Genomic DNA, 17348 nt, shown 5'->3' with positions numbered 1-17348 from the left:
TAGATAGATAGATAGATAGATAGGTAGACAGATAGACTTACATGGATTTACACAGAGCTTGAAACATCCTGGCAGTGATCCTGAAAGTGCGCATATTTTGCATATAAATGCTGTATTGCTGCCACTGAATGCTGCTATGGCTCTGCTAAAGAGAGCTGTGACTGCTGTGTGTCCTCTCTGTCTTTCAGTCACATCTGCTGACTTTTTTAGAGGCAGTCTGGCTTGTTGCTGGATGGAGCTGAACCCGGGGGAGGGCTGCTGAGCTGTCCCCAAACATCCGATGCCGGAGGAACTGTCAGAATTGGATGCACAACTTAGGGACTAAGTGCTGCAAAGTGGTTTGGAAGTCTTGCTTATGGCACACTGTCTGCATGCAGTGGAAGCTTAAAAAAAAAAAAAAAACAGAGCTCGGATATTTTAGATCGTGTGACAGAGAGTTCATGGTCCTAGAAATTAGTGAAAGAAAATTCTAACTTTAAAAGCAGCGCACAGCTCTAAATCACAGAGAGGAAATTAATCGAGAACCCTAGGATGCCAGGTTCATGGTCACTTCTCCTTGGCTGTGTGCCTGAATTTGAAAAAAGATATGTTCCATGAACGTCTTTTAATTAACTGCCTAAAGAGCTCAAAGCTAACAAACAAAGGAAAAATAATTTTCTCCAAGCTCTGTAGCCAATTCCAATTATGGGTCCTGTTAAGCATTAACATCTGTTTGTAGAGCCACAGGGCTTCTTCCTTCTTCTTCCCAGCAAAGCTCCCCCCTTTTCCCAGCCAGTCCCATTTCCACCCAAACTCCACCCAAACTCTGTCTCTTCGTTTCCAGGGATCTGCTGGTAAATTTCTGCTCCCAGGTGTGCTCTGGCCACATGGATTGGTAACTGGAATGGAGATGTATCTCTTCTGCTTATGTAGTAAGGAGTAAAACAAAAATTAATGGGTATTTTCAGATAGCCTGACAGTGATTAATTGCTGTTCCAGCAGATGCTCCAAATAAAAAATGCTCCGGCTCCCTGATTTATACCGAGCACAGAGAGATGGAGAGGAAACACATTGCAGAGTCGGGGGGGGACAGTGCCTGCCCCCCAGTCCTGGGGGGCAAACCCTTGTCAGGCTGAAAGTGGGGGCACAGGGTGCCTGGCTGTGGCCTGGCCCTCGGAGGGGCCAGGGTTGCAGAACTGGGGATATCTGGGTCCTACTGATGGCAATGCAGAAAGGAAAGGGGAGCTGAGGAGGGCATGGGAGCATTTTACGGTGAAATCACTTGTGTAATAACTCCGTGGGGTTTTTATGGTTGCAGATGGGAGGTGATAACGATCTGGCTTATGAATGGGGAGAAGCAGTCAGACATCGCCACTGTCACATTAATATAGTGTTTGATTAAGGGACAAGACAGGGATATCTAGAAACCATCATGTAGGCAGCCAACCATCCATCTTTCTGACGTGTGGGAGTAGCAAAGTGCAGAGCTGTGTGTGCCTGGTCCAGCACCCACTGATGCCACAGAGAGGGTTTCCTTGGGCCTTGGGCATCTCTCATGGGTTCCTGTTGGACCAGATACAGACACTTCACAAATTCCTTGCATTCTCGGGGGCAGCTTTGCTTTTCTGACTATCTCCTTTGTAATAAATTCATCCAGATTCTCCTTTGCCTCCACTATGGGTTTCTCACCGTGGTAAGAGATAAACTACAGGGAACGAGATCCCTATTTGATCATCAGAACATCCATTCCTAGGCTCTTCCATGCACAACTCTTAAAAAATCCTTCTGCTGTTGGAGATAATTTCAGAGACTTGAAGGGGAAAAAAAACCAAACCCTACAAACGTCTCAGCAGCGCGTTCAAGCCCTCTATTAACTCTTCCATTTTCCCTACAGTAATTGTTTCTGTCTATTTTAATTTCACCTTGGCGGAGACGAACTCAGAGGCTGCTGCAGCTGGAGGTGGGCGCTGCACCAGCCCCTGGGTTGCTGGGGATGGAACGTGCAGGGTGCAACTCCCCCAGAATCATCTCAAAAATGGATTTTAAAGGCTGGCAGAGCCCGTCTCAGAATCCAGCTGCCAATGGTTCACGTTTTGGCTCTGTCGTGACTTAAATGCATTTGGGGCAAGTTACTTTAGCCATGTCTGTATGCACAGAGATTCTTGGTGAACCCAAAGAAAACAACCCCATTTATCCATCTGAATTAAGGGGCGAGTGCTGCTCTTGCAGGGCAGAGGGCAGAGGTGCCCCGCACAAATCACCTGGTGATAATTACAGTTTTGGAGGCGGCCAAGGAAAAGTGCCAAGTGCTGATGTTATGCAAAATTGGATCTGCATTGGACTGAGGGGGCTGCCTTAATTACATCAGTGTAATTAGAGAGGTGGACAGACAGTGGTCAGATTTCCTCCAAACGCTGCCTGGCAGGATGGGACCTTGCAGGTTGTTCAAGGGATGGATGTGAACATGGAACGGGGCAGTGAGGACAGCAGCTGGAGATGCACGAGGCTGTCCCTTGGCCTGGCTGTCCTGCCCATGCTGCAGTGTCTGTGTCCAGCCCTGCCAGCCACCAGGACAGTGTCACTTGGGGCTTTGCTGGTGAATCCCAGCCCCAATCCTCTGAAGCTCAGTGACAGTCCCAGAAACACAGGGACAGGGAGCCCTAGTGTCGAGACCGGGACCTCAGCCCCTGTGTCTGCCTTGAAATAAATCCCATCATTTACCGAATTCAGAGACGGGAGGAAAAAGTGCAACCTCGAGGAGCTCTTTGCTAAAAAAGCCACAAACTATTCCCATTCCATCTGCTTTAATGTCCGTGGCTCAGCCAGCAGCGGGTGCTACTCCAGCTCCTCTCTGATCGCGCTCAGACAGGGCAGGTTTCCATCAGAAGCTATTTGACAATTTGTCTTTAATGAAAGAGCAGGCACACTGCTCTGCTATTTGCTGTGAGCCTGTTATGTGGCAGCCTGAAATTCTAATTGCTCTGGCTCTTCTTAACGTAGATTCACAACATAGGGTTTGTTCATATTACTAAATGAGGACTCGCCTTTCCTATAACCTGTGCTCTAATTTTGCTTCATGTTTATCAGGATCTGCCATTTCTTATCTTGAAAGCTCTAATCTCTCTCTCCCCCCACTGATGTTCTTGCTGCTTTGAAAACAAAAAAAAAAAACAAAAAAGAAAAAAGAAAAAAAAGATAAATTTTGCTGAGGTGAGTACATCCCCAAGGAGTTTTGCCCTCTTCCCAAAATAGGCTTGATGCTGTAAATGCTCTCTGCTGCTCCCTGCCCAAGGGGTAGTGATTTCCTGCACCTCATTTCTTGCACCTACAGAAAAGTCACTGAGGTGGTTGCTTGGTTCCTTCTCCTCTCCATCTGTTTGGCACTAAATGGAGACGGTGGCATCAGAGAGCCAGAGGCCCTCAGCTGGAGGGCAGGATTTCTGCTCTGCTGTGCCTGGTGCTGCACAGAGCAGGCCAGAAGGATGCACCCTGGTTTAGAGCTTGATTCAGATCCCCACTGCCAATCTTGTTAGCTCTAGCGTGGACAAGGAAAGCTTCACAATAGGAAATGTCTTGAGGAAATACAGGAACTGTGCTCTGTGATTTGCCAGGAAGTGAAGGGGAAAGATTTCTGTTGCCTGCACCAGCTGGGATGCCTTGTGCTCCCAGGACGTGTGGTCGGATTGCACATCTTGCAGCACTCTGCAGAGATCCTGCACTTCTGTCCTGTGCTACGTAAGGAAGGAGGGCAAAAAGGCAGAAAAACAAGGTCCTTGAATCATAGCATCACTGCATCATAGCATCACAGTGTGACGTGGGTTTGGAAGAGGACTTAAAATAGAAGATCACCCAACGTGGGTTTGCCAGCTGGTAGCATTACAAAGGATCTTTTCTAACACTGAGTTTCCGACAGGTTACCATGGAAGAGGTTTGTTCTCCATTGTGAAAAATTGCTTCGGTCTTTTCCCTGTCTCCCACCAGCTCTTTAGGGTCATAGCACAGCCAAATGCTGATTGTCTAGTGCAGAAAAAGCAAAACACATTAAAGCTTTTATTTTCTACCAGTACTTTATTTCTCCCTCTAAAAATGACCAAAATAAAAAAAAAAAAGAAAGGCTCTGTTTTATTAAGATCCCATTCACTGTTGAGAAAAGATATTGGGAAGGAAAATAAGCAAGCAGTGCCCACTTTATGACCTTGTTGTCCATATGAAGATGGATGACCCAAACCTGCTCAAACCCTGATTAGGCACCGAGCTTCCACTAGAAAAATGTGTTCGCTTTCGCTGGGTGGACACAGAAAAGGCAGATCACAAGACAGGCCGGAGAGAGAGAGATGAAAAAGCAAGAGCAGCTGGCTTCCAGTAAATGCTCTCAGACTCACATTTTCATTAGTCCTAAATTCCATCATAGTTTAAAGGAAGTGAAAGATAAAGAGCAAGGGAACATATAAAGGATTCTTCAGAGAGAGAGAGGCTTGCTTTACCATTAAAACCCTGACTAGAAGTTATTGTTATTACTCGCTTTGCTGCTGTGCCCAGAGTCGGGATGAGATCCCCATTGTGCAGCGTGTGATGGGCGCAGGGGGTGCAGCCCTGCCAGCCCCCCGCACACAGCCCCGCTCCCCATTGCACGCAGCTGGACGAGGTACAAGTGACAGAGGGGTTAAGGGAGTGGAGTAATAGTGGCAGCAGTAGTATCAGTAGTAATGCTAGAATTATTGTTATCACTGTCTTTGCAAGAGAAAGATGCTGAAGCGTAGGAATCGGAGACATCCAGCTTGGTGTCACCGCTCTGCATGGGGCTGCAGTGGGGCTGGGCATGGGGCACTATCTCTGGTTGCCCTCGTTTGTGGGGCTAAAAGCCTGGGAGGGAGGGACTGTCTGTGCAGCAGGTCCCAGCGCTCGCTGCCTCCCTGAGCACACTGAGTCACTGCAAAGTGTGGTCACCTCTGTGCTCCCAGGCCATACAAAGGAGCTGGGGTTCAGGCAGTCCAAATTACTGATGGGATGGAAAATGTAGAAGTCACTGCAGCAGCTCCTAAGCACTTTCAGGTTTAGCCCCCAGGATTAAAATGCAGCCCCCGAAACCTTTACCTGCGTCAGAGAGCAGAAAACAAACCCTGAGCTCCATGTGTCAGACTGGCTTGTCAGCACAGGACATTTGCAGAGGACATTTGGGGAACCCTCATGACCCTTCATCCCACCCCAGCGTTGCAGCTGCGCCCTCAGATGAGATGTGCTCACCTGCCCAGCTCCCTGCCCCATCGCTCGGGTTGCTGGAGGGCTGAACTTGTAACAGAGGGGCATCCTGAAGCTCTCAGCATGCCCTGACAGCCCTACAAGCCAGCACAGCCCTTAGGGTTGCAATGTGGTTATCTAATGGATCCAGCTGGACACCAGCAGATCTGGAGTGGTCAAACATGCACCTGACGGACCAGTCCCGCTGCCTGTTGGCATTGCTGTAGTTTCCAAGGAAACCCACTGCTTCTGGGCGCACGAGGAACGGGTGATGTTTGACAAAGGCATTCAGTGATGCTTGATTTTTTAACGACTGTTGTTGCTGCCTCCTTGGCCATCGCTCCTTTGAATGTGCAATGTTGCTGCTTTGCACAGATAGGGCTTTCATGGGAAGGAGTGGGAACATCCCAAAGCTCACACGTGCCTGGCTTCCTTTCCTTCCCTGCTCTCCACAGATGAAACAAACAAAACAAAACAAAGGAACGACGGTGGCTGGAGCTGCTTCTAATTTTAACGAGGTTTCACCTTCAAAGGAGCACCCGTTGCTGCGCGGCAAAGAGCTGCACGCGCTGCTCAGAAGCACGTTGGCAGGAACTGCCTCTGAACCTCTGACAGCTTTCACTGCACATGGCAGAGATCAGCTGAAAAGATGTACGAGCCAACTTCAAAGCCAGAATTGCTCAGGAAGCTTTTGCTCTTGCATTATTACTGGAAAACTCTCCAGGTCAGGCATTTTTATTGGGAGAGAACTTTCATTGTTCTGGCTGTTTTGTTCCTGCTTCTGGACGTGCCAGTCTAATGACATGACTAATGCCTTCCAGCTTGATAGGCGTCAATAAAAATAGATGGAGGAGGACTCAGGGACGCCTAGAGAAATTGGTCTTGAAAATAGAGGCTGGCGCTGCTCCCTGGATAGCAGAGTGAAGACAGCATTGCAATGGGTGCAGAGTGCGTTCCCCTCTCATTTCCTGCATGGAGAAGCACAGGCCCGCTGTGGTTGCTGAATGCTGGCAAGGTGCTGGTTGATGTGTTTCAGTGCAGTAAGTTGCCAAGACACAGGAGGTGTCTGCAGTGACACCTGAAAAAATGATAAATGGAACAGCGTGGCAACGGCAAAGGTCCCTCAAACACATCCCAGCTTCCGCTGCAGAACACGGGTCTGAGTCGGTCTGAGCAGCGGTGGTCAGTGGGTTCCATGCCAGCACATCCTTGTTTTCCTGCGGCAGAAAGAGACATGAATATAGATCGCACTTGAGAATTTAATGTTTTGATTTTCTTTTGTTCCTATTTTGCTTTAAATTACATTTTTTTTTTCTGAAGTGGCATAGATGCCCCTCTTCTGTAGAAGACTGTAGTGCCAAGACCTCAGGTATCAATGCCTTTGGATGACTTTGGGAAGAGGACTTTGGCTCATTGGTCATTTGGGACTTTTGACACTCTAAATCCAAGAAATAATCCGTTGGAGTGTAACCTGGAATTGCAGAGTTTATCTTTGTGCTCAGATTTTGTGAGTGGACTCTCGCAGCATCTTTTCGTTTCTATTCGCATCCTCACTCCTTCTCATTGAGTGAAATGGACAATTAAATGGAAATTTATTCTGTAAACACAACCCTATTAGGCCTGAACCTGGGGGATCAGAGCAGGCTGTAATTAGAGGGATACCTTTAGGTGTGAACTGTGTGCTGAAATAGCAGATACCAGCCCTTAGGAAGCTGGGTGAGCAGGTTCCCTAATGCCGGGGATCAGAGAGGGGCCGGGTCCTCTTATCACAGAAGCCCATTTAGGAGAGAAGCATTGCACATCCGTTGCTTATCAAAGACAGCCCCTTTGGAGCTGGGAAGGATTAGAGGACGCCTCTCTGGAGATAGGGCTTTGTCAGATGGCTCTTGTAAATCAGCCAGAAGTGATGGGCTTGCATTAAAAGCCTGATCGTGGCCATCGCCACAGGAATCACCACTCCAGCTGAGCCACTGCGCTGCTGATGCAGCCAGGAACAGGGTTCTCTTGAGGGCCCTCTTTGCTCTGATAAGGAACGATCAGTATCTCCACGAGTCCTAGTCCCTTCTGGGGCAGTGTGGATTTCCTTACCCAGTCTCCAGCCCTGCTCTCAGAAAGGACCCTGGCAGTGAGTTCCACGCTTTACATTTCAGCTGTTTAAAATCCTTGCCCCATACCGTGGGGTAAAAGGGAAAGGAATAAATGTGATCTGAATTGCAGAAGCCAGAAGTGAGCAAATTAAGCACCACAGTCAACAGCAGCCGCATAGTCTGACTGATCACAGCCCACTATGAGGCCATTACTGTTTGCCAGAGGCAGCAATTAAAACCTTCACAGATTTGTCCCCTGTCGGAGCAGGGAGACCTTCCACAACCCTCAGTCTGGCTCCGAGCACCTCGTGGTCATTGCTCCTGCCCATGGCTCACCATCACCAATTGCTCAGTACTTTCTTTTCCAAAGGAATCCGGTGATTCTCTGTTGTTCACTGCAGGGTGCAGAGGTACTATACTCTTGGCTCTGGGGCCATCCTTCTGACCACAAGAGAACTGACACCTTCGTTTCACCGTGGTTTACGCATCAATCTCCATGGGCCTTCTTGCATTCCATCATCTTTTCAGCAGTGCAGTTCCATCATCTTCTCACTCTGCAAGCTCTAGGCCCTAACATGAGATATCACCCCTCAGGGGGTGTTCCCAGCCCTGCAGAGCCAGCCAGCCCTGCCACGAGTGCTTCAGATTGCTTGCAGTAGGGCTGGAAGTGTTGATTCAGTGCTGTGCAGTGTACGCATCTCCTGGGAGAGAGAGGTAAACACGCACCATGTCCTGACTTTAAATGCATGAGTAACTTATCAGAGGCGATAAATAGGGATTTGAATTCAGAGATGTAACTTATCTCCAAATACATATCTTCCCATTTAGCTGCGTTTACATCCGCCTGTATCTCTCTGCCTGCAATGTGCCTTATTATATAGCAGTGCTTACCTTTGAAGTTCTGAAAGGCTGTTTGTGCTAGTAATGAGAAAAGCAAGGTAGAAGCAAGCTTGCCAGCACTGGAGTTTTCTGTTGCATTCTCCTTTTGACTGTCTTTCATTTAATGTCTCTAATAAATGGTAGTTTACTGGAATCAAAGAATTCAAAGCTTCTGTTCTTGGTGATGAATACAAGGAATAAGAGGCTTTTATATGCTGTGAAATCTACAGAAAGACTGAGATATGGGGACAGCTTTCCTATACATGTCTTCTAAGTGAGTGCTTATCCTGAGATAGATGCAGTGATCTCTGCAAGGGAAGCAACATTTCCAAGCAAGCATGGTGCTGCTGCTACAGCGGGGAGGGAGCGGAAATGCTGCAGCATCACAGCCCATTGTGCACTGTCCTGAAAAGCTTTTCAGTGCTGTTAAGGTGGGACTTCTCAGGGATGCCTAAGATCAGAATGTAGCTGACTGCTGTTTGTCATTGGTTATAGCTGTGTTTATTTTAATGGCATCTTACGCACCCCTTCGCCACCACCCTTGGCACTTAGCCTGTTGAAGGCAGAGAGACACCCAAAGCTGAGGATTGGGCCATCAGAGCACCCTGGGGAGGGTGGTGACCTGGTGTCAGTGATGGTGGTGGGAGCTGGTTAGGGTCATCAATGTCTGGGGACCTTCATTGGCTCAACACAGCTTCATCCAGTAGCTTACCATGCAACTAAACAACAGAGGAGAGAGCTGAAAAACCAGAAGCCTCACCCCCTCATTTCACAGGAAGAGGATGAGGTTCAGGCGTTGTCCTGATGGGCTGTTCCCAGCCTGCTCATGTCACAGTTGGTCCCATCAGCAGAGGCAGCCCCAAGCAGGTGCTGTGTGCTGGGCTCCCACGCAGGTGGTGTCCGGTGGTTCTGGTTGCAGTCAGCCCTCTGAAGCCTTCAGCACTGGGTCATGTGCTGGCTGAGCTGCTGAGCCACCCTGCACGGTGCAGTCTGCCCTAAGGAGCAGCTACCAATACTGGTGCAGGAATTGAGGGATTCAGCATCTATCTTGGCTGAGGCAGGGGAGAGATGTGGCTTCAGTCACCCCATTGGGTTGGTTTGGTCTGCAAAGCTGGATCGTGGTGCTTGGACACAGCCCTGCTCTGTAAGGAACCCATCCACTTCTGGGGCAGCAGTGTCGGATCCAGAGCTGATTTTGTCCCAGTCATTCCCCATGGCTGTAACAGAGGCTGTCTGACCAAATATATGCAAAGTGCAGTAAAACATTACCAATGGGAAGTTTGTGGCATTTCATTATTTCTCATTCCTTACATAATTAACTTTGGTTCATTTATCCTAAGTTTAATTTTACAATAGTAAAGTAGCCGGGTTTCTCTGTAGACAGATGAAAGGCTGGATGGTATTTTTTATGAACCTTCTCAGTGAAACATGGCTTATAAATTATTTCCTGGAGAAAGAGAATTTGCACATTTAAAACAAAAAGAAGGAGCTGAAGAATTAGTATTGGCTCCTTTGCAGCTCGTGTTTGTGTTCATGCGCTGAGGGCTTTGTCTATCTGCTGTTCTTTGCAGTGACTCCAGATTACTGCCTCAAAGCACAAAAGCATTATCGCGGCAAGACTCCTTCTTAATAACTCTGCAGAATTGTTCTGCAAATGAACAAAGATAATGTTGGCCTGACAGGTTGAGATTGGGCGGCTGATGGAGGCTGGGGCTGGGGAGAGAGATCTCTCCGATAAGCCCCAGCAACACTCAGAGACAGCAGCTGGAAAAAGAGCAATAAATATATTTTCTCCTTTTCCATGTCGTAAGTTATAAATACGAAGCTTCAGACTCTTTCCATTACAGCATGAATCGAGTCACATATCCTGAAGCTATCTTGTCTTCAGCTTCCGCCCGCTGTAGTTACTCAGTCAAGGAGCATCAGTGGCACTGCCAGTGTCAGCCAGAGCTGGCTCTCACCACTGTCTGCCTTTTCTGGTGATGTTTCTATCCAGAGGCTGTAGCGCTGCTGAGCCACTTGCTCCATTTGATGGTATTTTTTGTGGCCAGGATTCCAGGCACATTTTGAGGTGTCGCAAACTGTATGATCAAAACAGAAGGAAAGGAAAAAGAGAAACGATGCTTTGGAAGTACGTAGTGCTGGGGTCTGTTTTCTCAGGCCTGATGCTTTTCTTTACACTGGCAAAAAATCAAAGGAAGGGTTTGCAGGGTGTTACAGCAAAGCAGTGGCCAAAGTGTCCATCCTCCAGCAGCAGATGCACCGAGCTGGCTGAAGCCACCAGCTGGGAATGGGAACGCCATTGGCAGTGGGTGCTCTTTCATGCTGGGGATGGGAGGATGCAAAGATCGATGGGGAAAGGACCCATTTCATTCTTCAAAAATAGAAAAGAGAGATTTTTTTTTGCTCAAGTTGAAAACAGAATTTCTGACAGGAAAGAAAGAAATCTGCCAAAATGCAGACAGATGTATTTTCTGTTTTAACAAATATCTGGCCTGAAATCAGAGGTGCTGCAGATCTGTAGTTACTTCTGCATTTGCAAGAGGCTGGGTGAGATGCTCTTCCCAAGTTCATGGCAAAAACACGAGGAAAATGCCATTTGCATTACTGTTGTGTTCTCAGCGAGTGCCTCAGTTTCCCCAGCTGGTAATTGTGCTGCCTCACGGTGGAGGAACATGCTGACATCTTGTTGAAGGTGAAGGTCATCATTAAGAAAAAAAAAAAAAAGAATGCTCTGTTGGCAGTGCATAGGGGATGGCAAGCAGCGGTTCAGCCAAATTCTGAAGAAACTTATCACAGAATCACTGAGAATGGAAAAGAGCTCTGAGAGCACCAAGTCCAACCCCACTGCATCCCCGCCATGCACACTGACCATGACCTGGTATCCCACATGGTCCCAGTGCGGGTTTATGGCAGACCCCTCACTGGGAGGGCTCTGTGCAGAGGACCTGGCCGCTGGCAGTGACCTGCTGAAAACCACTCTTGGTCCTGGAGTCTCATTTCATAGAGCCCTCACTCCTGAAGGCGTATGATTACAGGAGAATTTCTTCTCTCATTTAACAGATGAAAAGCAGCCAACTCAAAGCTTTCTTGTATGGATGCAGGAAAAAGCCTGGCTTCATTCAAGTAGACTTATAAGGGTTTAGGAACCAAAGGAAACACAAAGAGCAGACAATAGATATTGTTTCAAATACTTAATGATTTTCTGAACTCCAGTTCTTTCTTTTGTGCGGTTCTCTGTGCTGCGAAACTGAGCCCATTTTGCTTGATTTCAGCCAATTAACCCCAGCATACCCCCCCGCACTCAGCCTGGCTGCCCAGCACAGGTCTGGCAAAGCAAAAGTGGTTTCATTGCTTTTAACTTCTCTGTATAAAACAGGAGGTTTGAGCAACAGTTAAGACCAAGTAATTACGAACAGATATATGGCATTACAATTCAAACCTGCACTGTAATGGCTCCATAAAGTCACCTAGGTTTAGATATACGTCAAACCATTTTTCACATTGCAAATGAATATTTTTAAGAGCTATAACTTTCTGGGAGTTCATGAATTTCCTGGATTCATAGCCCTCTCCTGGACGGAGGAAGGCGCAGAAGATACTGAAGTGCAGAGAGAAAGGAGGGAGCGTGGCACAGGGAGCTGAAGCGGAGAAAAGAATAAATCCTCTGAGATGAGATTTCCAAAAGCTGCTTGAAAAGAAGCTGGGATAAATGTATGACATACGCCGTAAATACCACTTTGCTTTATCAGCCCTCCTTTTTCCTGGCCCTGCCCGCAGATTTTGGGAACGTGATTTGAACCGTGAAGGCTTCAATGGCCAAGACCTTGCAGCTGTGCCCTGTGCTGGTGCCGGAGCCCTCACCTGGAACATGAGCAGCTGGGTGCTGTGCCCACACCTTCACAGACCCTGTCCCATAGAGACCATGGATGAGCTGAGATGAGCACAGTGCTCCTTGCAAACACGCATTATTTTTAGTGGTCTGGGCACCACAGCAGCGATGGCTGAGTTAAACCTGGGTCACTTTCTGCCTCCCTCTGCCCCAGACCCACTCACAGGCTGTGCAGCACATCTCGTCCCCATGTCCCCGTGTCCTCATGTCCTCGTGTCCTTATGTCCCCGTGTCCCTGTGTCCTCGTGTCAGAGCACGGTGCTGCTGAGCAGTGGGCCAGCACTTCCCTTCTGACCAGATGGAGGACGTAAGCAACCGTTATTTGTGCGCTTTTAAAGTGGAACGGCGAGGATAATTGGGCAATTTGGCAATTAAAGGAAACCTCAGAGAGGACGAAGCAGACGTCCCCGTGCCCGCAGCAGCACAGGGTGTGTGACTCATGTAGAGCCATCCCTCTGGAGTTGAGTCACTGTGTTGGCAACCCTGCACAGCGCAGCAAAGTGCCTTAAAACTGAGCATCCCGTGTGCTCAATATCAATGAAAGTGCATTTTACTCCTTTTCTTGAATTCCCTTAAATTCTCTTCCACCCCATTGGCTAGACCAGCAAATCCATCTCTCTCACGAAGCTAAATCAAGATGAAGGGGGCTTGATGGGCAATTATTTTTAATTACAATATGCTTTTTTTTCTTTCGGAGTTACAGACATCGGCTTGCCATTCCCACACAGGGTTGGGAGCTGCCTTCCTGCTTACCTCAGCGAGAAACACAAGCCTTGGGATCGGGGAGGAGCAGAATCCTCTTCACAGATACAGCTCGACCCAACCCTGCTCCCCGGAGCCAGGCCCTGGGGGAGGTGTGTGCCCGGGAGCCCCCGGGGTGCTCAGATCTTTCAGCTGCCACGGAGCATTTTGATTTTTCTAAATTCTGATGTGCTCACCTTCTTCTAGGGGCATCGTTCCCTCCCTGGGGTTGGGAGCGCTTTTTCTTACGTAATTTGGGGCTGTTTTCTTTTCTCGATTGACAAACTAAGGAGACGGGGAGTGAGAAAGAATCCCGCAGAGGCATAAAACTAAGATAAACAGGTGTGAGCAGGTAATGTATGCGGATACGGCGAATGCACTCGAATCTGTACATTTAACCGACCGTGGCAATAGGCATCTATCTTTCCTCCTACAGCTTTTTCTAAATGTGCCCCAGTGTCCCTGGAAGAACATTGCCTTTCATGGGAGGGCGTGTAATGAAATGCCCTCATCCTGTTTTAATCAGTTTCGAATGTGGAAAAGACAATCACGATCTGAGGAAGGCAGTGTTTCCCTCGCATGTGAATTATGTGATACTGTAGCTTCATTAACATGCTTTACAGTCTTATCTTTATTCATACTGGCAAATTAAATTAGCGCTGTCTTTCAAATCTCCGTCTATTTTTCCCCCTAGGCAACCACCAGCAGCACAAAATAAATGACAGTAACGGGAGTGGATTGCTGCACTCTTGACGCTAGTCCCTGGGCTTTAAGCAAGCATCCCTCCAACAAATGCTGTTTGTTCTCGCTCCAGGAGCCGAGCTGCATTACAGCGTGCCTGTTGCAATCACAGAGCTCCACGCACCGGCTCGGAGCGCAGGTTCCCAGCACCCCACGGCCCTTTCCTCTGTAGCCTCCCCAAAAGCAGACTGGGTTCTTGTTCTGGGATTTAGGCAGGTGCCCCTTTTATCCCTTTGTGTCCGTGTCCTTCTGTTGGCTGCTTTGACGTCGTGATGGGGAAAACACCAAACGTGGCTGTGGGAAGGGTGGGAAGTGAGAAGCAGAGATTTCAGCGGCACGGGTGGGTTCCTCTGGGTGGGGGGTGGTTCTCAGCTGATGCTGTAGCACTGCAAGGAGATGAGGATGGGAAGGAGTAGAGAGTCTGCTGCTGACAGAAGCCCAGCTGTGCTGGGGGCTGCTTGGAGGAAAACGTCTTAGGGGAAAGTAAGAAAGGTGGGAGGAAGTGGGAAAGGCTTTCCCCACTTCTGTCTTCACCATGCAGATATCTGAGCTGAGGACTAGAGTGGATTTGTCAACTCTGCAGTCAGGCATAAATGGAGCTTCATAACTTTGCAAGTGCAAAGCATTAGCAGTAAGTGATTTTACATTAAACACTAAATATTGCAGCTATTAAAGAACATTCATCATCTGCACAAGGTGCCTGAACAGAAATGAGCTGTAGCATCTCCTGCAACATTGACTGTAAACACATTAAAAGCCCTCACAGCGCTGTCAGTCACTTCCATCTCAGGGGGAAGGCCTGGTGCTCGGGGGCTCCACCACCATCCTCAGCACAGAGGGCAGCTCAGTGTCATCTCCCCAGGGAGGTGCCCCCAGCCCCTTTGCTCTTTGCTCTGCCTTTGGTGCAGTATCCCAGACTGGAGCCTCCTGTGCACTGCTGTCCCCGTGGAGCATGGGTGGTGGAAGAGGCTGCAAGATCCCACCTGCTGCTGTGAGCAGCAGTAAGTGACCACCCCTGGGTGGGTGGTACCAAAAAGGTGAGCCACAGGCAGTGCTGTGCAGTCACTCGTGATGGAGGTTGTGGGGACATTGCAGCTTTCTTCCCCAAATCTCAGAGTGAATAAATAAATCCAAGACAGTGTTTCCTCCTCCTGAGCCGTACCTCTGGTCTGTGCATTGCCATCAGCCACACCAAGAGATGGAACAAGCCTCTGACCTAACGAAGAAGTTTTCATTTCCTTCTGCTGTTCTGACACCAGGCCAGCCAAGAGCAGCCATGAATTGTGCTGAGGAGATTGCTTGGTCCAAGATTGTGCTTCAGATAAGAGTTTGGATGATGATGATTAATGCAGCTGCTTTGTTTGTCTGACAGGTGGACCGATAAATAGATATTGTTGCTAGGAGTACATTCCTTCCTGCTATGGTAAGCAGCACAGACAGCCCGAAATGCTGATGTTTCTTGGAGATCTGTGGAACTGGAGGTCGGGGCAGGCTGTACCTTGCCTTTTGATTGTAATGGATAAAGGACTTCAGTCCTTTAAGTGAGGAGTGGTGATTTCATCATGACCTGACATGTCCTTCGTTTCCAGTAAGGAAAACAAACGAAACCTCACACTTTTGAAAATATAGTCCAGGCATGCTGCATGCTCATAAAAGGGCAGAGAGTCCACGGATGGAATAGAAAAAAATAGCTTAAAATGTCATCAGAAGCTGTTACGATCTTTGGTGAGTTTCTTTCTCCCCTTTATCTGATCTCCATTTATTGTTCTTTCGGTCTTTACCTGACAGTAACAGAAGAAATTCGGAGCCAGAAGCTGCCAGGGCCACCTGGTGCTGAATGCCCTGCCCAGCTGGGCAGCAGCCACTGCTGCGCTCCATCAGCTCTCAGAGGTGGTCCCAAAGGGTATGCAAACCCTTTGCAAGGGTTGTTGCTTGTTGGCCTGCGGGGCTGCCTGCTCCTGTGCATGGGGAGTGGTGGATGGGAGCATCTGCAGATTGCCTCAGCAGTGTGGGTAAGGGAATCTTGCAGCAGTTCTCAGAGCCTGTGCAGCTCAGATTCCAGAGAAGATTAGTGGGGCTCATTATAGCTTGCCTATCTTACTGAAGCAGCTCATTTAATATAGGCTTTTCTCCCAGAAAGTGGGAGCCTCCCATTTCCTAATGAATTTTTCCTTCTAGTAGTGGAAGTAGTACTGAGATTTCATTGTACTGATAGGAATGTCTGGGGAAGAAGATAGAGGGTCCTCCTGTCTGAGGAGTGGGGTGGACCTGGAAGACTGTGGCAGAGCTTGGGGAGCTCTAGCAAGACTGATGTGCTAATGCAGGCACTGTTCTCTCAGTCCATGCATCATTGCCTGTGTCAACATGTGAGTTGATTTAGCTGCTCTGTATGATGAGGAGTTGGTCTTTTCAGCCATCATTAAGGTTTTTTCCTGAGGTTGATGGCCTTGAGGCAAACTCTGCTTTCACCTATTGTGCGTTCCTCTCTATCGACCCCTGGAGGTGCCTGGGTCAGAGGAACAAGCTGAAACTGGGATTAACTGGTGTCAGTTGGAAACCAGCAGCACACAGGTGGGCTCCTTCTCTCTGATGTGAATCCTTCCCTGCGCCTGGGGGCTGGCAGCAGTCTGAGAGAGCTGCAGACTTGGATCTATGTAGCTTTAACCAAGTTCAGGCACTTTGGTGCAGTCTGGCCGCTAGAGGCAGGAGGAATGTCCTCTCCTTTCTCTGACTGGTTGAGGATGCTAGTAATGTTCCTCTGAGATGACATAGCTCTGCAGGAAATGTTGAAAGAATGGCAGGTTCCTGTTTCTTCCTAGGAGCTCAGTGGAATACCCAACACTCTCCAAAGGTGTTACTGCTGCTTTCATGGGGAAAGAGAATAAAACAAAAACTGGTATGTGGTAGTTCAGGAAAAACAAGGGCTTTCCAGATTGCAACCTGCTGACTACTGAGCAGCTCTTTTGGGGGGACAGCTCGGGGCAGGGAGCTCATTAGGGGCCCAGGCTTCATCTCTGAGATGAACATTCTCACAGGTTCTCTGGTTCTGCATTTCCAGAAGACATTCTTTGGTCTCTCTTGTGCAAAATGCCTGAGCCTGGGTGGGACGAGCTCTGTGGCTGCAGTGTGGGGTAATTCTGTGGCTGGCCTCGCTCGATCAATGCACACTGACTCCTGGGGACTGGTGATTGCCCAAAGAGCAAATTGCTGTGCTTTGGGCTTGGACAATGCCTGCCAGGGTCTGGCCTTTCTGCCCTACCCACAGCACCAGTTAGGCTGATGGGGAGAGGTGGGCAGGTTAATACCTGAGTGCAGACCTTGCCAAATGCTGATGATGAACTCAGCTGCTTTTTGCTCTTTGAGCAGCTTAGTCTCCCCCTGCGATTTGGCTTTGAGGGGAGATTAAGTGTTCAAAAGCTCTATTTACATTTCAAAAATGAATCAGGACCTGGTGTGAGATCAAAGTGGAAGTAGGGTTTGGGTGCATCGATCAGATGGCCAGGGTGCTGGGGCGTCCTGCCTTCCTGCATCTTGTAAAGGATCAAACAAGAGTTTGGAAATGCAAGAACTGTCAGCATGGTTCATTTTCTTGTAGGTAAGAGCTTGTAGTCCCCGGTGTTCAGATGCTTGCCTCAAAGAGAAATAATTAGTGGCATTTTTTCAGGTTAATTAACCACTGCAGCGTAGACATGGGGCCCTCCTCCCTTCCTAACCCACCCTTCCTTGCCCAAATGCTGCCATCCACCAGCAAACAGAATGGGACCCTGTTATTCAGCGTGCACATTTGACTC

General features: G+C 48.5%; 2 long non-coding RNA genes across 29 annotated transcripts in view; one reads left to right on the top strand and one right to left on the bottom strand.

The window, feature by feature from the left end:
- LOC110387434 overlaps window positions 1–17348 on the top strand; it is a 235153-nt gene that overhangs the window by 86967 nt on the left and 130838 nt on the right. For 2 of the 28 annotated variants that reach the window (XR_002432509.1, XR_002432503.1), the window contains exon 1: window positions 14237–15282. The exons of 7 other annotated variants lie outside the window; for them this stretch is intronic. This is a non-coding gene — a long non-coding RNA (uncharacterized LOC110387434). 19 more of the 28 variants (XR_002432516.1, XR_002432496.1, XR_002432497.1 and 16 more) reach the window with 16 other exon arrangements.
- LOC110387435 lies at window positions 4028–12393 on the bottom strand. Its single transcript, XR_002432520.1, has 2 exons — window positions 12240–12393; window positions 4028–6434 (listed from the first exon to the last, which is right to left on the bottom strand). It is a non-coding gene; the product is annotated as an uncharacterized LOC110387435 (long non-coding RNA).

This window comes from Numida meleagris, chromosome 22 (assembly GCF_002078875.1).
Source record: "Numida meleagris isolate 19003 breed g44 Domestic line chromosome 22, NumMel1.0, whole genome shotgun sequence".
Taxonomy (NCBI): domain Eukaryota; kingdom Metazoa; phylum Chordata; class Aves; order Galliformes; family Numididae; genus Numida; species Numida meleagris.
This window is presented reverse-complemented; position numbering and strand designations above follow the sequence as displayed.